Genomic DNA, 16,384 nt, shown 5'->3' on the forward strand with positions numbered 1-16,384 from the left:
TTGCATTTTTTGATGCTAGGTGTTCACATCCTGTTTCTGAACCTCACAGCCCTCCCAAGAAGAATGTATTAGTTTTGTTTTTCTGATTTATGGAGGTAAGTGATTTGCTGAAGGTTGCACAGCTAGTAACTGGCAGTGCTGGGATCTAATCCTACCAAGACTTGCAGGTACCAAAACCTGTGTTCTTATTTTTTAATGCAAATTTGTAGAGATATAGTCACATACAATCAATGGTTCACAATATCGTCTCATATAGTTGTGCATTCATAACCACAATCAATTTTTTCAACACTTTCATTACTCCAAAAAATGCATGTAAGAATAAAAATAAAAATAAAAATAAGCAAGAATACCCCAAACATCCCACGCCCCTTGTTCTCCCTATTATTCATTAATTTCTTGTCCTTATTTTTTGTTACTCATCTGTCCATCCACTGGCTAAAGGGAGTGTGAGCCCTAAGGTTTTCACAATTATACTGTCAGAAAGTAAAAACTATATAGTTATACAGAAGCCTTCAAGAATCAAGGCTACTGGAATACAGTTAAACAATTTCAGGAATTTCCTTCTAGCTGTTTTAATCGACTAAAAATTAAAAAGGAATATCTATATAATGCATAAGAATAATGTCCAGAATGGACTCTCGACCCTATTTGAAATCTCTCAGCTACTGAAACTTTTTGTTTCAATTTTCTTCCCTCTTTTGGTCAAGAAAGCTTTCTCAATCCCATGATACCAGGTCTGAACTAATCCCCTGGGGTGTCCCACATTGCCAGGTGGATTTACACCCCTGGTACTCATGTCCAACATAGTGGAGATATCAGGAGTTTACCTGCCAAGTTGGCTTAGAGAGAGAGAGAGAGAGGCCACATCTGAGCAACAAAAGAGATTCCCTGGGGGTGACTCTTAGGCATAATTGTAAGTAGGCTTAGCTTCTCCTTTGCAGGAATAAGTTTTATAAGGGCAAGCTCCAAGATTAAGAGCTCAGCCTATTAAATTGGTAATCACCAGTGCTTGTGAGACTATCAGGGATTCCCCAGGTTCAGAAGTTTAATATTTCCTCCTTTCTCCCCAGTTCTTCCAGGGGGCTTTGTAAATACTTATTTATTTGCTGCCCAAACTACTCTGGGATGTATCGGGATATCACACTAACCTGTACAAACCAATAAGATCTCACTTCTTATTCAAGGTTCTATATAATTATGGTGTTCGAATAAACTTACTATATAGGATAAATTTGATAGTGTTCTACAGGAAATATAAATTTTGCACCAAATAAACATTTCCTCCTTGGCCTCACACAGAAGTTGAAGTTTTAAAACACAGTCAACATCATCCTTTACCCTTTAGTTTCCTTTCCTTACTCCCAACCAAATCTGCTTCATTCATAGCTCTAATTGAAGTCTGATCTCCTTTTCATCTTTTTAAACAATTGCTGTGTGAGGTAGTGCTGACTTTCAGAGCTGCAGAACTCTAGCTCTGAGTCTCAGTTGTCACAAAGATGCCCAACGTTCCAGGGGCTGATCAGCTTATACGCAAAAAGCTCAGCATTGCAGAATTTAGAAATAACGCTTACAATTCAGCAATAGAAGTGCCTGCTGTAAGAGCTTGCAATCTGGCAACCTTTACAAAAAGCCTTCTCCTGAAAACCTGTGCCCACAGATTCGATTCTCAGAGTTTGCGCGTTATAGTTAGTCCATATTAGTGAGGCAGTATAGTTTTTGTCTTTTTATTTCTGGCTTATTTCACTCACCATATGCTCCTCAACGTCCATTCACCTAGTTATGTGCCTCACAACTTCATTCTTTCTTGCAGCTGCTCAATATTCCATTGTATGTGTACACCACAGTTCGCCCTTCTGATCGTCAGTTAATGTACCCTTAGACCACCTCCATCTATTGCAAACTGTTAATACTCCTGCCATAAACACCAGTGTGCAAATATCCATTCATGTCCCTGCTTTCAGTTCTTCCAAGTATATACCTAATAATGGGGTTGCAGGATCATATAGCAGTTTTACACTTCACTTCCTGTGGAACCACCTCACTGCCCTCCATATGAGCTGCAACATACTACTTCCCTACCAAAGTGAATAGAGAACAGTACATCCCTCTCTCCACATTTTCTCCAGTACTTGTATCTTTCTGTTTAGTTTTTGAACAGTTCTATTAACATACCATCTATCCTAAGTAAACAATCAATGGTTCCTGGTACTATCGCAAAGTTGTGCATTCACCACCACAATCTATATGAGGACGTTTCCATTTCTTCCACAGAGAAAAAAGGAAGAGGAAGAAAAAAATGAATAAAAAATTTTAAAAAATAATAAAATAAAAAGGAAAAAAAACACTAAACCCAGGAATCCCATACCTCTCCCTTGTATCCTCCCTTTTATTAATATTTAGCTTTGTATATTGCGTTTGTTTCATTTACTGGAAGCATATTACAATGTTACTGTTAACTATAGACTCTAATTTGCATTGTTTGTATTTTTTTCTATATACCATCCCATTTTCAATACCGTGCAATGCTGTTATTCATTTGTTCTCCCTCATGTAAAAGTATTCTTATACTTGTACATTTAATTACCATCACTGACCATTCTAGGCTCTCTAAGTTATACAGTCTTCGTCTTTACCTTCTAAATATCCTTCTGGTGTCATTCATGCCCCTAGCCTTTCTCTTTCAAACATACTCACACTCAGCTTTGTTCATCATACTTACAGTATTGTGCTACTATCAAATTATAATGTGCTATCCATTTCTGGATCTATAAAATCAGTCCTACTAACATTCTGTAGTTCTTCAGCATCAAATGCCCAATCTTTATCCTCTTTCTTTCTTTCTTCTGAAAACCTACAGTCTCGACTTTAACTCTAAAGGTCACTGTTCTAGTTTGCTAGCTGCTGGAATGCAACACACCAGAGATGGATTGGCTTTTAATAAAAGGGGGTTTATTTTGTTGGTTCTTCAGAGGAAAGGCAGCTAACTTTCCACTGAGGTTCTTTCTTACGTGGAAGGCACAGGATGGTCTCTGCTGGTCTTCTCTCCAGGCCCCTGGGTTCCAACAACTTTCCCCGGGGTGACTTCTTTCTGCATCTCCAAAGGCCTGGGCTGAGCTGCGAGTGCTGAGATGAGGAATGCCAAGCTGCTTTGGCTGTGCTACATTGCGTTCTCTCATTTAAGCACCAGCCAATTAAGTCAAAGGTCACTCATTGCAGCAGACACGCCTCCTAGTTGACTGCAGGTGTAATTAGTAACAGATGAGGTTCACATACCGTTGGCTTATGTCCGCAGCAACAAGACCTAGGTATGCTCACCTGGCCAAGTTGACAACTGAATCTAACTAACACAGTCACTCATTAATGTTAGTTCATATTAGTGAGACCACACAGTATTTGTTCTTTTGTTTCTGGCTATTTTCACTCAGCATAGTGTCCTCAAGGATCACTCACGTTGTTGCATGCTTCCTAACTTCATTTTCTCTTACCACTGCATAATATTCCATTGTTTGTATGTACCACAGTTTGTTTATCCACTTGTCCGTTGATGGGCAGTAGGACTGTTTCCTTCTCTTGACAATCGTGAATAATGCCACTGTGAACATCAGTGTGCAAATTTACATTCGTGAGCCTACCTTCATTTCCTCCGAATGTATACCTAGTAATGGGATTACTAGATCATGTAGTAATTCTACACTTAGCTTCCTGAGGAGCCACCAAACTAAGTGGTTGCACCATTCTACATTCCAACCAACAGTGAATAAGTGTGCCTCTTTCTCCACATTGTCTCCAGCACTTGTAATTTTCTGTTGTTGTTTTTTTATAATGGCCATTCTAGTAGGTATCTCATTGAGGTTTTGATTTGCATTTACCTAATAGCCAGTAAAGTTGAGCATTTTTTATGTTTTTGAGCCATTTGTATTTCCTCTTCAGAAAAATGTCTGACCATGTCTTTTGCCCAGCTTTTGATTGGGTTCTTTGTCTTTTTGTTGTTGAGTTGTAGGATCTCTTTATATATTCTGGATAGTAAACCCTTATCTGTTATGTGGTTTCCAAATATTGTCTTCCATTGCATTGGCTGCCTTTTTACTTTCCTGACAATGCCCTTTGATGCACCAAACTGAGAATTTTGAGGATATCCCATTTATCTATTTCTTCTTTCATTGCTCTCACTTTGGGTGTAAGGTCTAGGAAACCACTCTATCACATGATCTTTAAGATATTTCCGTACATTTTCTTCTAAAAGTTTTATGTTCTTAGCTCGAATGTTTAGGTCTTTGATGCATTTGGAGTTAATTCTTTTTTGGGGGGTGCATGGTCCAAAAATCAAACCTGGGTCTCCCTCCTGAAAGGCAAGCATTCTACCACTGAACCATAAGTGAATTTTTTAAACTTATTTTTTATTGTAAAATATAACATATATACAAAAAAGCAATAAATTTCCAAGTACATTTTAACAAGTAGTTATAGAACAGATTTTAAAGTTTGGTTTGGGTTACAGTTCCATGATTTTTCATTTTTCCTTCTAGCTGCTCCAAGACACTGGAGCCCAACAGAAATATCAATATAATGATTTAGCAGGTATACTCACTTGTTAAATCCTATTGGCCCGGTTATACTCCTCCTTCTCTTTAAATAGCATATATACATAAAAGCAATGAATTTCAAAGTATGTCACAACAATTAGTTGTAGAACAGATTTCAGAGTTTGGTATGGGTTACAATTCCACAACTTTAGGTTTTTACTTCTAGCTTTCTAAGTAAACCTTCATTCTTGAGTCAGTTGTTTTAACACCTTCCCCCAGAGATGGTCTATATGACCATTGAATTCCCAGCCTAGCCCACAGCCACACCCCTCCCCAACTTTGCCTGGGCCTGCCTGGACAAGAGAACCCAGTGGTCCAGAGCCACCTAGATTTTGATGGGAAGCCCAGTGCTGCCAGTTAATCACCAGGTGCATGACCTTGAGCCAATCGCTTCATCTCTTGAAGCATCAGTTTCCTCATTTGTAAAACTGGTACTAATACTAATGACCACCTCCTGAGACAGTCTGGGAAGGTTAAACTCATTTCAACCATTGCTTAGCTCTGACAGCCATTTTTTTTTGTCCTCCAGGCACTCCAAACTGCTAGCCAGTGCTACACAACCCACCCCTGCACTTTCATCAGGAGGTTCCTTCTATTTGGTCTATGGCTCCTCTAGACAAATGCTAGGCCCCTGAGAGCTGAATTCCTCTCTGGCTATGGTGCCACTGCACCCTGCAGCACTCCAACATTATAACTGCATTTTATCAAAATTGTCTGTCTAACCCTTAGACTGTAAACTCCTTAAGGGCAAGAGCTTCTCTATTACCTAGGCCTCAGGCATGAGTTAATTTTTGTATAATGTGTGAGATAGTCATCCTCTTTCTTTCTGTTGGATATGAATATCCAGTTCTCCAAACTCCAAGAGGCTGCTTTGTCCCAGTTGAATTGGCTTGACTGTCATATCAGAAATCAATTAACTATAGATGAAAGAGTCTATTTCTGAACACTCAATTCAATTCCATTGTTCAATAAATTGATCTATATGCCAGTACCATGCTGTTTTGACCACTGTAGCCTTGTAATATGCTTAAAAGTCAGGTAGTGTGAGACCTCCCACTTCATTCTTTTTTCTCAAGATATCTTTAGTTATTCAGGGCACCCTCCCATTCCAAATATATTTGGTTACTGTTTTTTCTAATTCTGCAAAGTTGTTGAGATTTTAATTCGTATTCCTTTGAATTTATAAATCAATTTAACTATATTTAGTCTTCTAATTGATAGAATTCCTTTTATTTAGGTCTTTGAATTATTTTAGCAATTTCTAAATTGTTTCCTGGGTATAGGTATTTTGTGGCCTTGGTTAAATATTTTCCTATATATTTTATTCTTTCGGTTGGTGTTGTAAATGGAACTTTTTTCTTGATTTCCTCCTCGGACTGCTCATTACTAGTATATAGAAACACTACTGATTTTTGTGTGTTACTGTTTTACCCTCCCACTTTTTTATATTCATTTATTAGATCTAGTAGCTTTGTTCTAGATTTTTCAGGATCTTCTATATACAGTATTATGTCATCTGCAAACCGTGAAAGTTTTACTTCTTCTTTTCCAATTTGGATCCCCTTTATTTCTTTTACTTGCATAATTGCTCTAGCTAGAATTTAAAGCACAATGTTGAATAACAGTGGTGATAGAGGGCATCTTTTTGTTATTCCTGATATTAGTGGGAACGCTTTCTGTCTTTCCTCATTGAATATGATATTAACTGTGGGATTTTTTTGTATATTCCCTATATCATGTTGAAGAAGTTCCCTTCTATTCTGATCATTTGAAGTGTTTTGATCAAGAAAGAATGTCAAATTTTATCAACTGCCTTTTCTACATCAATCAAGATGATCATGCAGTTTTTCAACTTCAATTTATTGATATGGTATATTAGAGTAATTGATTTTCTTGCATTGAAACAGCCTTGCATACCTGGAATAAATCCCACTGTGGTCAGGGTGTAGAATTCTTTTAATGTGCTGCTGGATTCAATGTGCAATTATTTTGCTAAGGGTTTTTATATCTATAATTGTGAGAGAGATTGGTTTGTAACTTTCTTTTCTTATAGTATCTTTTTCTGGCTTTGGTATTAGGGTGATGTTGGCTTCATAGAATGAGGTAGGTAGCTTTCCCTCTGCTTCAATTTTTTTTTTTTTTTTGAAGAATTTGAGCAGGATTGGTACTAATTCCTTCTTGAGGGCTTGGTAGAATTCACATGTGAACCCATCTGGTCCTGGACTTTACTTCATGGGGAGCTTTTTTTGAGGACTGATTCAATCCCTGTACTTGTGATTGGTTTGTTGAGGTCATCTGTTTCTTCTTGAGTCAATGTTCATTGTTCATGCTTTTCTAGGAAGTTGTACATTTCATCTACTTGTCTAGTATATTAGCATCCTCTCATATCTCCTTTATTTCTGCAGGAATAGTAGTTCTGTCCCCTCTTCCATTTCTGATATTATTTTTTGCATCCTCTCTTTTTTTGACAGCCTAGCAAAGTTCCATTGATTTGATTGATTTTCTCAAAGAACCGACTTCTAGTTTTATTGCTTCTCTCTATTGTTTTCATGTTCTCAATTTCATCTCTAATCTTTGTTATTTCTTTTCCCTTTTTTGCTTTGGGATTAGTTTCTGTTCCTTCTTAGTTCCTCCTGATGAACAGCTAATTCCTTGATTTTTGCTCTTTCTTCTTTTTTTAATATAAGCATTTAAGCCAATAAATTTCCCCCAGCATCACTTTTGCTGCATCCCATAAATTTTAATGTGTTGTGTTTTCATTTTCAACTCCTCAAAATCTTTACTAATTTCTCTTGTACTTTCTTCCTTTACCTACTGGTTGTTTAAAAGTGTGTTGTTTGGCCTCCATATATTTGTGAATTTTCTAGCCTTCCATCTGTTATTGATTTCCAACTTCATTCCGTTATGATCCAATAAAGTATTTTTTATAATTTCAACCTTTTAAAATGTATTGACTTGCTTTTTTGACCCAACGTGTGGTTCTATCTTGGAGAATGATCCATAAGCACTTGAGAAAAATGTGTACACTGCTGTTGTGTGGTATAGTATTCTATAAATGTCTTCTAAGTCTAGTTCATTTATTATAGTATTCAACATCTCTGTTTCCTTATTGGTACTCTTTCTAGATGTTCTATCCCTTAATGAGAGTGGTGTATTGAAGTCTCCAACTATTATAGTAGAGGTGTCTACCTCTCCCTTCAATGTTGTCAATGTGTGCCTCATGTATTTTGGGGCACTCTGACTCAGTGCATAAATATTTATGATTATAATGTCTGCTTGATGAATTTTCACTTTTATTAATAGATAAGGACTTTCTTTGTCTCTTAAGTGTTTTACATTTGAAGTCTAATTTGTCTGATACTAGTTTAGCCACCTCCACTATTTTCTGGTTGCTGTTTGCATGAAATATCTTTTTTCAGCCTTTCACTTTCAACCTATTTTTTGTCCTTGAGTCTAAAGTTAGTCTCTTGTAGACTGCATATAGATGGGTCCTGGTTTTTAATCCATTCTCGCAGTCTTGACTGAGGAGTTATATTCAGTGACATTTAATGTTATTACTGTAAAGGTAAAACTTTCTTCTGCCATTTTTTTTTTTTTGGATTTTATGTTGTCCCTTATTTTCTCTCTCTCTCTTTAACTTCCTGATAGTCTTCATTTCTACACTCTTCTCCAAACCTCTTTGCCCAGTCTTTTCCTATCTGCCAGTGATGTTCCCTTTTTTATTTTTTGTAGAGTAGTTCTCTTGATTACAAACTCTATTGGTATCTGTTTTCTGAAAATGTTTTTTCATTTTCCACTCATTTTTGACTCCCCCTCATTTTTGAAAGATGGTTTTGCCAGATATAGAATTCTTGGTTGGCAGTTTATCACTTTCAAATTCTTAAATATATCATACCACTGTCTTCTGCCTTCCATGGTTTCTGCTGAGAAATCCCCACATAGTTGTATCGAGCCTCCCTTGTATACGATGGATCATTTTTCTCTTGCTGCTTTCAAAATTTTCTCTTTGTCTTTGACTTTGACAATCTGATTAGTAAGTGTCTTAAAGTAGGTCTATTCAGATCAGTTCTGTTAGGTGGGTGCTGCACTTCTTGGATCTGTAATTTTATGTCTTTCATAAGATATGGGAAATTTTCGGTGATTATTTTTTTCATTATTCTTTCTACCCCTTTTCCCTTCCCTTATTGTCTCCTTCTGGGATACCCATAGTGCATATATTCGTGTGCTTCATGGTGTCATTCAGTTCCCTGAAACCCTGCTCATATTTTTCTATTCTTTTCCCTATCTGTTCTTTTGTATGTCAGATTTCAGATATCCTATTCTCTGATTCACTAATCCTTCTACTTCTTCAGTTCTGCTATAGTATGTATCAAGTGTGTTTAATATCTCTTTCATTGTGCCTTTCATTCAAATCTGTTCTGACATTTGTTTTTGTTTTTTTTTTTCAATTTTCAAACTTTAAATTTCTTCTTTTTATTTGCCCAATGTCTTCTTTATATCCTTCATCTCTTTTGCCATATCTTCCCTCAACTAGATTTGATTTTTCATGAGATTTTGCATATCTGTTTGAACATCTTTAATTAGTTATTTCAACTCCCGTATCTCACTTGCAATCTTACTTTGGTCCTCTGACTGGGCCATATCTTCATTTTTCCTGGTAGGACTCATAATTTTTTGCTCATGTCTAGGCATGTGATTTCCTTTACTTTGAGGTTGTTTTCACTCTTTACCTAGGGTTTTCTTGTTAGATGGCTTTGGCATTCAGCTCAACCTATTCTAAACCTCTAGCATAGCTTCTGCTTAACTGATCAGAATTTTTCAGCTCTTGTTTTTCTGGTTCTTGCCATGCCTATATGGAACCTTTTTTGAGAAGCGTTTCCCCAGATATGATTGACCCCAGTCAGAATTTCCCAGACCAGACAGGCTGACATTTCAGGAGGAGGGTGTAATCAGTATCAAGTTTCTATGAGGGTACAACCCAACAAGTTGTCAGTCTTTCCTATGAAGCCTCTAGACTCTGTGCCTTTACTGTCCTGCCCAGCAGGTGGTGCTTGTCAGCCTATACTCCCCACCAGTGTTAAGTGATGTGGAGCCTTTAATTCTCAGCAGGCCCACCATGCCAGGGGTCTCATTGAGTCAAAGGCTGAGGTAAAAGGCAAGCTTAAGCTGTTTCCAATTTCCAGCACCTGGGGCCTGAAATCTCTGAAGGAGGTCTACCGCATGAGCTGGGCCTTTCCCCTACTTTTCTTGAGGAAGATATGCCTTTTAGGGGGTTATATCCCTGCTTGACTCATTACTTTCTCTCTTAGACCTATCTTAACTCAGCTCTTTTCAATTGAAAATGCCTGAGACTTTCTCTAATGAGCTACTTATATTGTTTAAAAAAATAAAAAAAAAAATCCCTTTTTAGAGCCACTCCCCAGTTCCCAAGGTTTGCCCGTCAAGGGCCAGAGTTGGTACCTGTCTCTGTGTGACCCCCTTATTGGGGCTCAGCCCCTTTGCTATACTCTGAGCTCAACTGACTCCAAAATCCTCCATCTTTATTTATTTATTTTTTACATGGGCAGGCACCTGGAACTGAACCTGGTCTCCAGCATGGCAGGTGAGAACTCTGCCACTGAGCCACCGTTGCCTGCCCCATTTTTATTGTTTTTAATTTAATTTCATTTTCATTCCATCAGCCCAGCCTTTTCTCTGCCAGATTAAAGCTGCAACTGAAGTTTGGCTGAGCTCCCTTCCCCTGCTCCCAGTAGAGACTACTTAAAGATATGCCCTTTAGGGAGTTATCTCCTTCACCTGACTAGTTACTTTGTCTCTCAAACATACCTTAATCCCACCCTTACCTGGGAAGTACTTAGGGCTGAGAATGTGGACAGTTCTAGGTAATGGACTGTTAAGAAGTAAAACCAAAATCCTCTTCAGAACTGGACCCCAGCCTCCCAGGTTTGCCAATCAAGAATCAAAACTGGTACCTGACTCTATGTTCCCCTTTTCTTGGGGCCCAGCTCTTTTCCAGTATTTTGAGCTCGTCCAACTTGAAAAGGCTCCTTTTATTTTCCATCAGCCCCTTCTCCTCTTTGCTGGGGTGAAACCTCCCAGTTCCTTTTATGCTTGCTCCTGGTTTATCTGTGCTTAGAACTTATATTCAGCAGTCTGAATTTGTTAATTAATTCTACTTGGTTGAGCTGTCTTCCTTACTTCTATTAGAGAGGGCTTCTTTTTCCCCTCAGTGAATCAACTCTCAGATAGCCTGCCATATCAGTGGGGGAGGGGTACCAGCTGCATGGCTTGGGAGACTTACAGTTCTGCATGGGAGCTCAGCCATTCCACCAGTTCCAGAATGGTTTATGATATGTGGCCCGTCACTGAAGTTCTCTAAACAGTTGTTTCAGACAGTTCCTGGCTATTTACTAGTTGCTCTAGAGAACTATTCAAAACCTGTGTTCTTTCCACTAAGGCAAGACAGTCATTTTACCTTAGAATTGTGAATTACTATTTTCTTATTCTCACTTTCCAATTTAGGAGAAACAGACAGAAAGAAGTACATCTTCTGAAAAACTGTGGGCTGTTAAAATTATTATTTATTGAAGATGTGGATGACTTCTACAAATGTAATTGGCTGCCATACTTGGAGACTGATATTGGGAGGCTGGGGCTAATCCAGAGGGGGATTTTTTGTAGAATGGGTATAATCCTGTAAAAATAATATGGTATAATAGAAAGAATATGGACTTTGGTATCAGAAAGGTTTGGATCCAAACCCTAGCTCTTTTCGTCTCTAGCTAGATGACCTTCTAAAACTGTGCCTTACAAGTTTTTATTCTTACAATAAGGCAAAATATAAAAAATTTTAAAATGAGTAAGAATATTTATTGAGTATTCCTGTGTGCCTGTCACCATTCTAGGTACTGAGGACAGGAGCAAATAAGGCATACAAATTGCTTATCCTCCTGAAGCTTAGATCAGGATTTGCAAAGTATGGCCTGTAGGTCAGATCTGGCCCACTGCCTGTTTTTATACAGTCTGCAAATTCAGAATAGTTCTTACATTTTTAAATGGTTGAAAAAAATAAAAAGAAGACTAATATTTCATGACATGAAAATTATATAAAATTCTCATTTCATTGTCCATAAAGTTTTATTGGAATTCAGACATGTTCATGAGACATGAACAGAATTGAGTAGAAGCAGCAGGAAACTTGAGATCTGCAAAGCCTAAAATATTTACTATTTGGCACTTTTATATAAAATATTTGCTGACCTCTGCCTTAGATTCTAGAGTATAGATAAGAAAAAATGAGGCCAAGAAGGAAAATAAATGTGGGTAAGACTGGGCTGGTACACAAAATGTTTTCCATGCAGCCTTACATACTTGCTGGAGTGGTATCATAGATTTGGCTCCATATTTTCTAAAGACCATCAAGAAAATAGAAACCTCATTGGTTATATAATTACAAGTTCTGAAAGTGAAAATAGGCCCTTTGCTCAGATAAAGCACCACTCCTAGTTTTGAGGCCCGGGAAAAAGTCCTCCCATGGGTTGTTTCTTCAACATTGTCTCAGAGAACAATTTAGTAAAAGCCATTCTGTGGGATACCAATACAGTTTCAACTAAGTAACTGACTTTATGAATTCTCTGGCATGATTCATGGATAATCTGTGTGATCATAGGTAAATTTTTTAACTTTGGTTAACATTGGTTAAACTTGGTTTCCATGTCTGTAAAGTGGGAGAAGCAGCTTATCTACAGAGTTACTGCTAAGCTTAAAAGGAATAACCAAAAATCTAGTACATTATCAGCTTTCAAAATATGTTACTAATTTGCTCCCCTGTCCCTCCCCTTCCTAAGATTTGCCTCTCCTGGTAAGTAGCCAAGAAAGGCAGATTTGTATGTAGACATCTGCTTTAGTTTATAAATCATTTATTGTCCTTCAAATCAATCTGGTGGCTAGTTGGTTAACTCAACTTATATTCATCACAGTAAAGTTTGACTTGCCTTTGGCCAAGCTTTGAGTTCTGCCAGATCTTATCAGTTCAGTACACACAGTAACTTAATCCTCCCTATCAGTTCCCCTTCACCACCATCTTCTGCTGCAAGTTAAATCCTTCCTCCCCTTCCCTCATTGCTGATAGCAGCTGCTCTGATCTAATGGTCTTAGTTAATATAAGCACTGATCTGATTTTACAGTATCAGCCAGACTATCTAAATCTGAGCCACAGTACTGCCTGGCTTTGTTTTCTACCCTAAACCAGTTAGCAACAGGCTGGTATTATGCAGCTTCTTTTCAAAGCCCAAAACTCTGGCCTTGGCTCCAGAAAGCAGAACTGAGGTAGTTTTGGTCTTGGTGAAGAATTAGCCAAACCTCTGGTGCAGTTGCCTCTTTGATCCTTGCCCACCTTTACCTCATCACCCCTGATTTTCCACCTCCCTCCCCATTTTTGCTGCTGCTACATGATAGATTCCATGGCTTCAAGAGTACAATTATGAATTAAACAAAAGCAAAATTTATGAATTAAGCAACAGTTCTGACCCTGAGCTATAACTGATAGTTCTTAGCCCCTGGTGCTGGCCAGCAGCCCGAATGGCAATGTCAGAGCTTGCAGAACGTATAAAAACAAGCAGTGGTAAGATTTGTCCCATAGGCCATAGTTTGCAAGCCCTGATCTAAGCCTCAAGAATGCAGAGACCTTGCATATAGGTCACCTCAACTGACCCACTCCTCATATTTCAGTCATTATTCCATTTCACCTCGGTTGTTCAGAGCTTTGCCTTGTCATTCTGCACAGTCCTCATCACTTTAGTGCCCCAAGTGTCCCAGTGTCCTGCCCCACATCTTCACCACTTGCATTAATCCAACATTTTCAGTGAACTTGATAGTCTCCACATTTTTTTCAAGACTTGAAAAAAAAAGGTGCATGTTAAATTACCTTGTTCCATGGCAGTGAACTTCACAATAAAATTGATGTTTTGCTGACAGAATTTTTATTCTTTTTCTCCTAATGCTTGGCTCACTCCCACCCTCCATGTTTACTCTCATTATTTTCCTTTATATTCTATTAGCAAAAACTAACCTTTACAAGGGTCCTCTTCTGTTCCCAGCATTGAGCTGGATACTTTCTCTATTTCTATTGATTCACATCATTGCAACAAGCTTGTGAGGTAGGTTTTTCTCTCCCCATTTCACAGATAAAGAAACTGAAGTTCAGAGATATGAAAAATCTTGCTGAGAGTCACCGAGGTTGTAAGAGGTGGAGATGGGGCCTGAACTTAGACTGCTAAGTTCAAGATCAGGACTTTTTCCTTTAAGCCACATTTTTGTTTCTTCAATTGCTTTAACCACCTTCCCTCATATGTTTCTAAGCCCAGCATTCACTTTTTGAGGGGCAAAATTATACAAGCCTATCTTCCTGCCTTCATTTGATGTTACTGCCTCTTACCAGACCAGGCTTTGGAAAGGGCATGTATGTAGCTTCCACTGAGGGATTTAGGGGAGTGGAGAGTAAGGAGCTCTATATCCTATTCATTTTCCATGTATTTATTCATTTACTCAGGCCTAGTGTTAGGCACCCAGAGAGACAAAAATGAAAGGACTCCAAGGTTCATGATGAGACTGGCATGCAAGTAACCAGTCCAAGTCTAGTATGATCCATGTTCCAGCAGGTATGAAAATGAATTCCAGAAGGGACATGGGGCAAGTAGCCTTTCACTCTACCTGAGGCTTGTAGAGCAATTTATAGACTGGGATCCCCATGGCATATGGGTTTAGGAATCTTTTAGCTCCTCTCCTCTGTCTTAAGAGAAGAGACTGTGTTCTGGTGATTTGCACCTGGGCTTGGAGAAAAGGATGCTTGCAAGACCTTACTCAACCATAGAGTCATCAATTTTCCATTGGGGTGAATAATGCTATGAGTGGCATTTACATCTGCTCTAAAAGTTTTAGGAACAGATTTGCTCTTGCAGTAATGGGCTGTGCTGGCCATTATCCACATTTTCTTGTTTGGCCTCATTATACTTTAATGATCTAGTGTGCTTGGTTTTTATTCTCTGCCTTTCTTGAAGCTTAACTCCAAATTTCTCCATAAGGGTAATTAATGGCTAATGAAGATGAGAGGCTTTAAAAAGTGAGTAATAGAAAGAAAGAGATCATTCTAGAACATGAGACTCTACAAGACGGAACAATCTTCCCCTAATATGTACTGTCAGACTGGGTATAGGTGAGTGTATTAATCAGGGTTCTCTAGAGAAGAACCAATAGAATATATCTGTAAACAGTATAAGATTTTTAAAAAATGTTTCATGCAGCTGTGGGGATGCATGAGTCCAAATTCTGTAGGGCAAGCTGCAAGTTGGCATGCCAATGAAGGTCTTCAGTGCATTCTCTAGAAGAGGCTAGCTGGCTGAATAGAAATAAAAGTTCTCTCTTTTGACTACTGAAGTCGTCATCTCTCCCTTAAAAGCTTTCAACTGATAGGATTAAACATCTCCCATTGCAGAAGACACTTCCCTTAGCTGATCATAGATGTAATCAGTCATAGATACAATTAACTGACTGATGATTTAATTCCAAGAAATGTCCTCACAGTAACAGTTATGCCAGTTCTTTGACTAGACAACTGGGCACCATCATCTGGCCAAATTGACATATCACAGTGAACATAAGAAAAGGTGGGATAAAGTTGTTCAAGATTGAAAACTGGTAACAGCCAGCGCCTAAAAAATCTGAATGCTAATATCCTTTTGGCTAAGGTCATTTTAGAGAGAATGAGGAAGGAGAGAACAAGTTGGGCTCGAGGGTGAAGTAAAATTTTTAGTAAAAGCCAGGTTGTGGAGCAAGATTAAAAAGAAATAAAAAGAAAATACAGTTTTGTAGCAAGCCCATAGACTAAAGAGCCAGTAAACAGCTTAGCAGTTAAATCCCAGACTCTGGAGTCTCCTAGCTGTGAGAACTTGAGAAATTCACAACTTCTCTTACTTCAATTTTCTCGTTTGTCTATTGAGAATAATAATTGTGCCCATGGTATTGTTGCAACAATAAAATGAGGTGATAAGTATAAAGTGAGTTATCATTAAATGCCAGACACATTGTGAATGCCCAGTAAATGGTAGTGATCATTTTGCTTTTATGGGACACCACTTATTAGCAAAACAATCTTAGCTAAGTCCACTTCACTTTTTTGAGGCAGTTTTCTCAACTGTAAATGGGTGCAATACCTTCATTGTAGGCAAGAATTTTTGTAGATATTGAGTGCGAATAGGTATACTTTTCTCTGGTATATAGTAAAGGTTCAAGAAATGGTAGTGCTACTAGGTAACAATCACTCAGGAAATGGCAGATATGAAAACTGGGAATGTCTACTTTGTATTCTGGAGTTGAAAGGAAACTGAAACCTAAAATTTAGATGCCATAAAAGAGCTCAAAGCTACACTTTCCCCCCAGTTCTCTCTCTGCTCGTGCAAACATCCATAAAGAGACAGAGCTGTTGCTGAGAGAAATAAGCCAGGAAGGATTCTTGGTCATACCTAAAGATCCAGGAAGTCCCATTCCTTCCTGAAGCCTTCTGACAATCCTGCCCTAGAGAACTCTCCCTTACCTTCCTTCCAAGTTTGGCTCTCTAATGTTGGTGCTGAAGTACACTATTCACATTTATTTCTCATGAGTGTGACTTTACAACTTAATTTTAAGTCCCTGGAGGGCAAAGTCTCTGGTCAGGTCATTTGTGGGCATTTCTTGTGAGATAAAAAGGCTAAGCATTAAAAGCCCTTAAGAAATACCTGGTGTATCAAACACCTTTTAATTTT

At 38.2% G+C, this 16,384-nt stretch overlaps 1 protein-coding gene across 2 annotated transcripts in view; it reads left to right on the plus strand.

Moving 5' to 3' along the window:
- The window catches only part of OPHN1 (oligophrenin 1), a 528,296-nt gene that overhangs the window by 497,306 nt on the left and 14,606 nt on the right, over positions 1-16,384 (plus strand). The gene's annotated exons all lie outside the window — the stretch shown is intronic.

The sequence above is a fragment of the Tamandua tetradactyla genome, chromosome X, assembly GCF_023851605.1.
Source record: "Tamandua tetradactyla isolate mTamTet1 chromosome X, mTamTet1.pri, whole genome shotgun sequence".
NCBI lineage: Eukaryota > Metazoa > Chordata > Mammalia > Pilosa > Myrmecophagidae > Tamandua > Tamandua tetradactyla.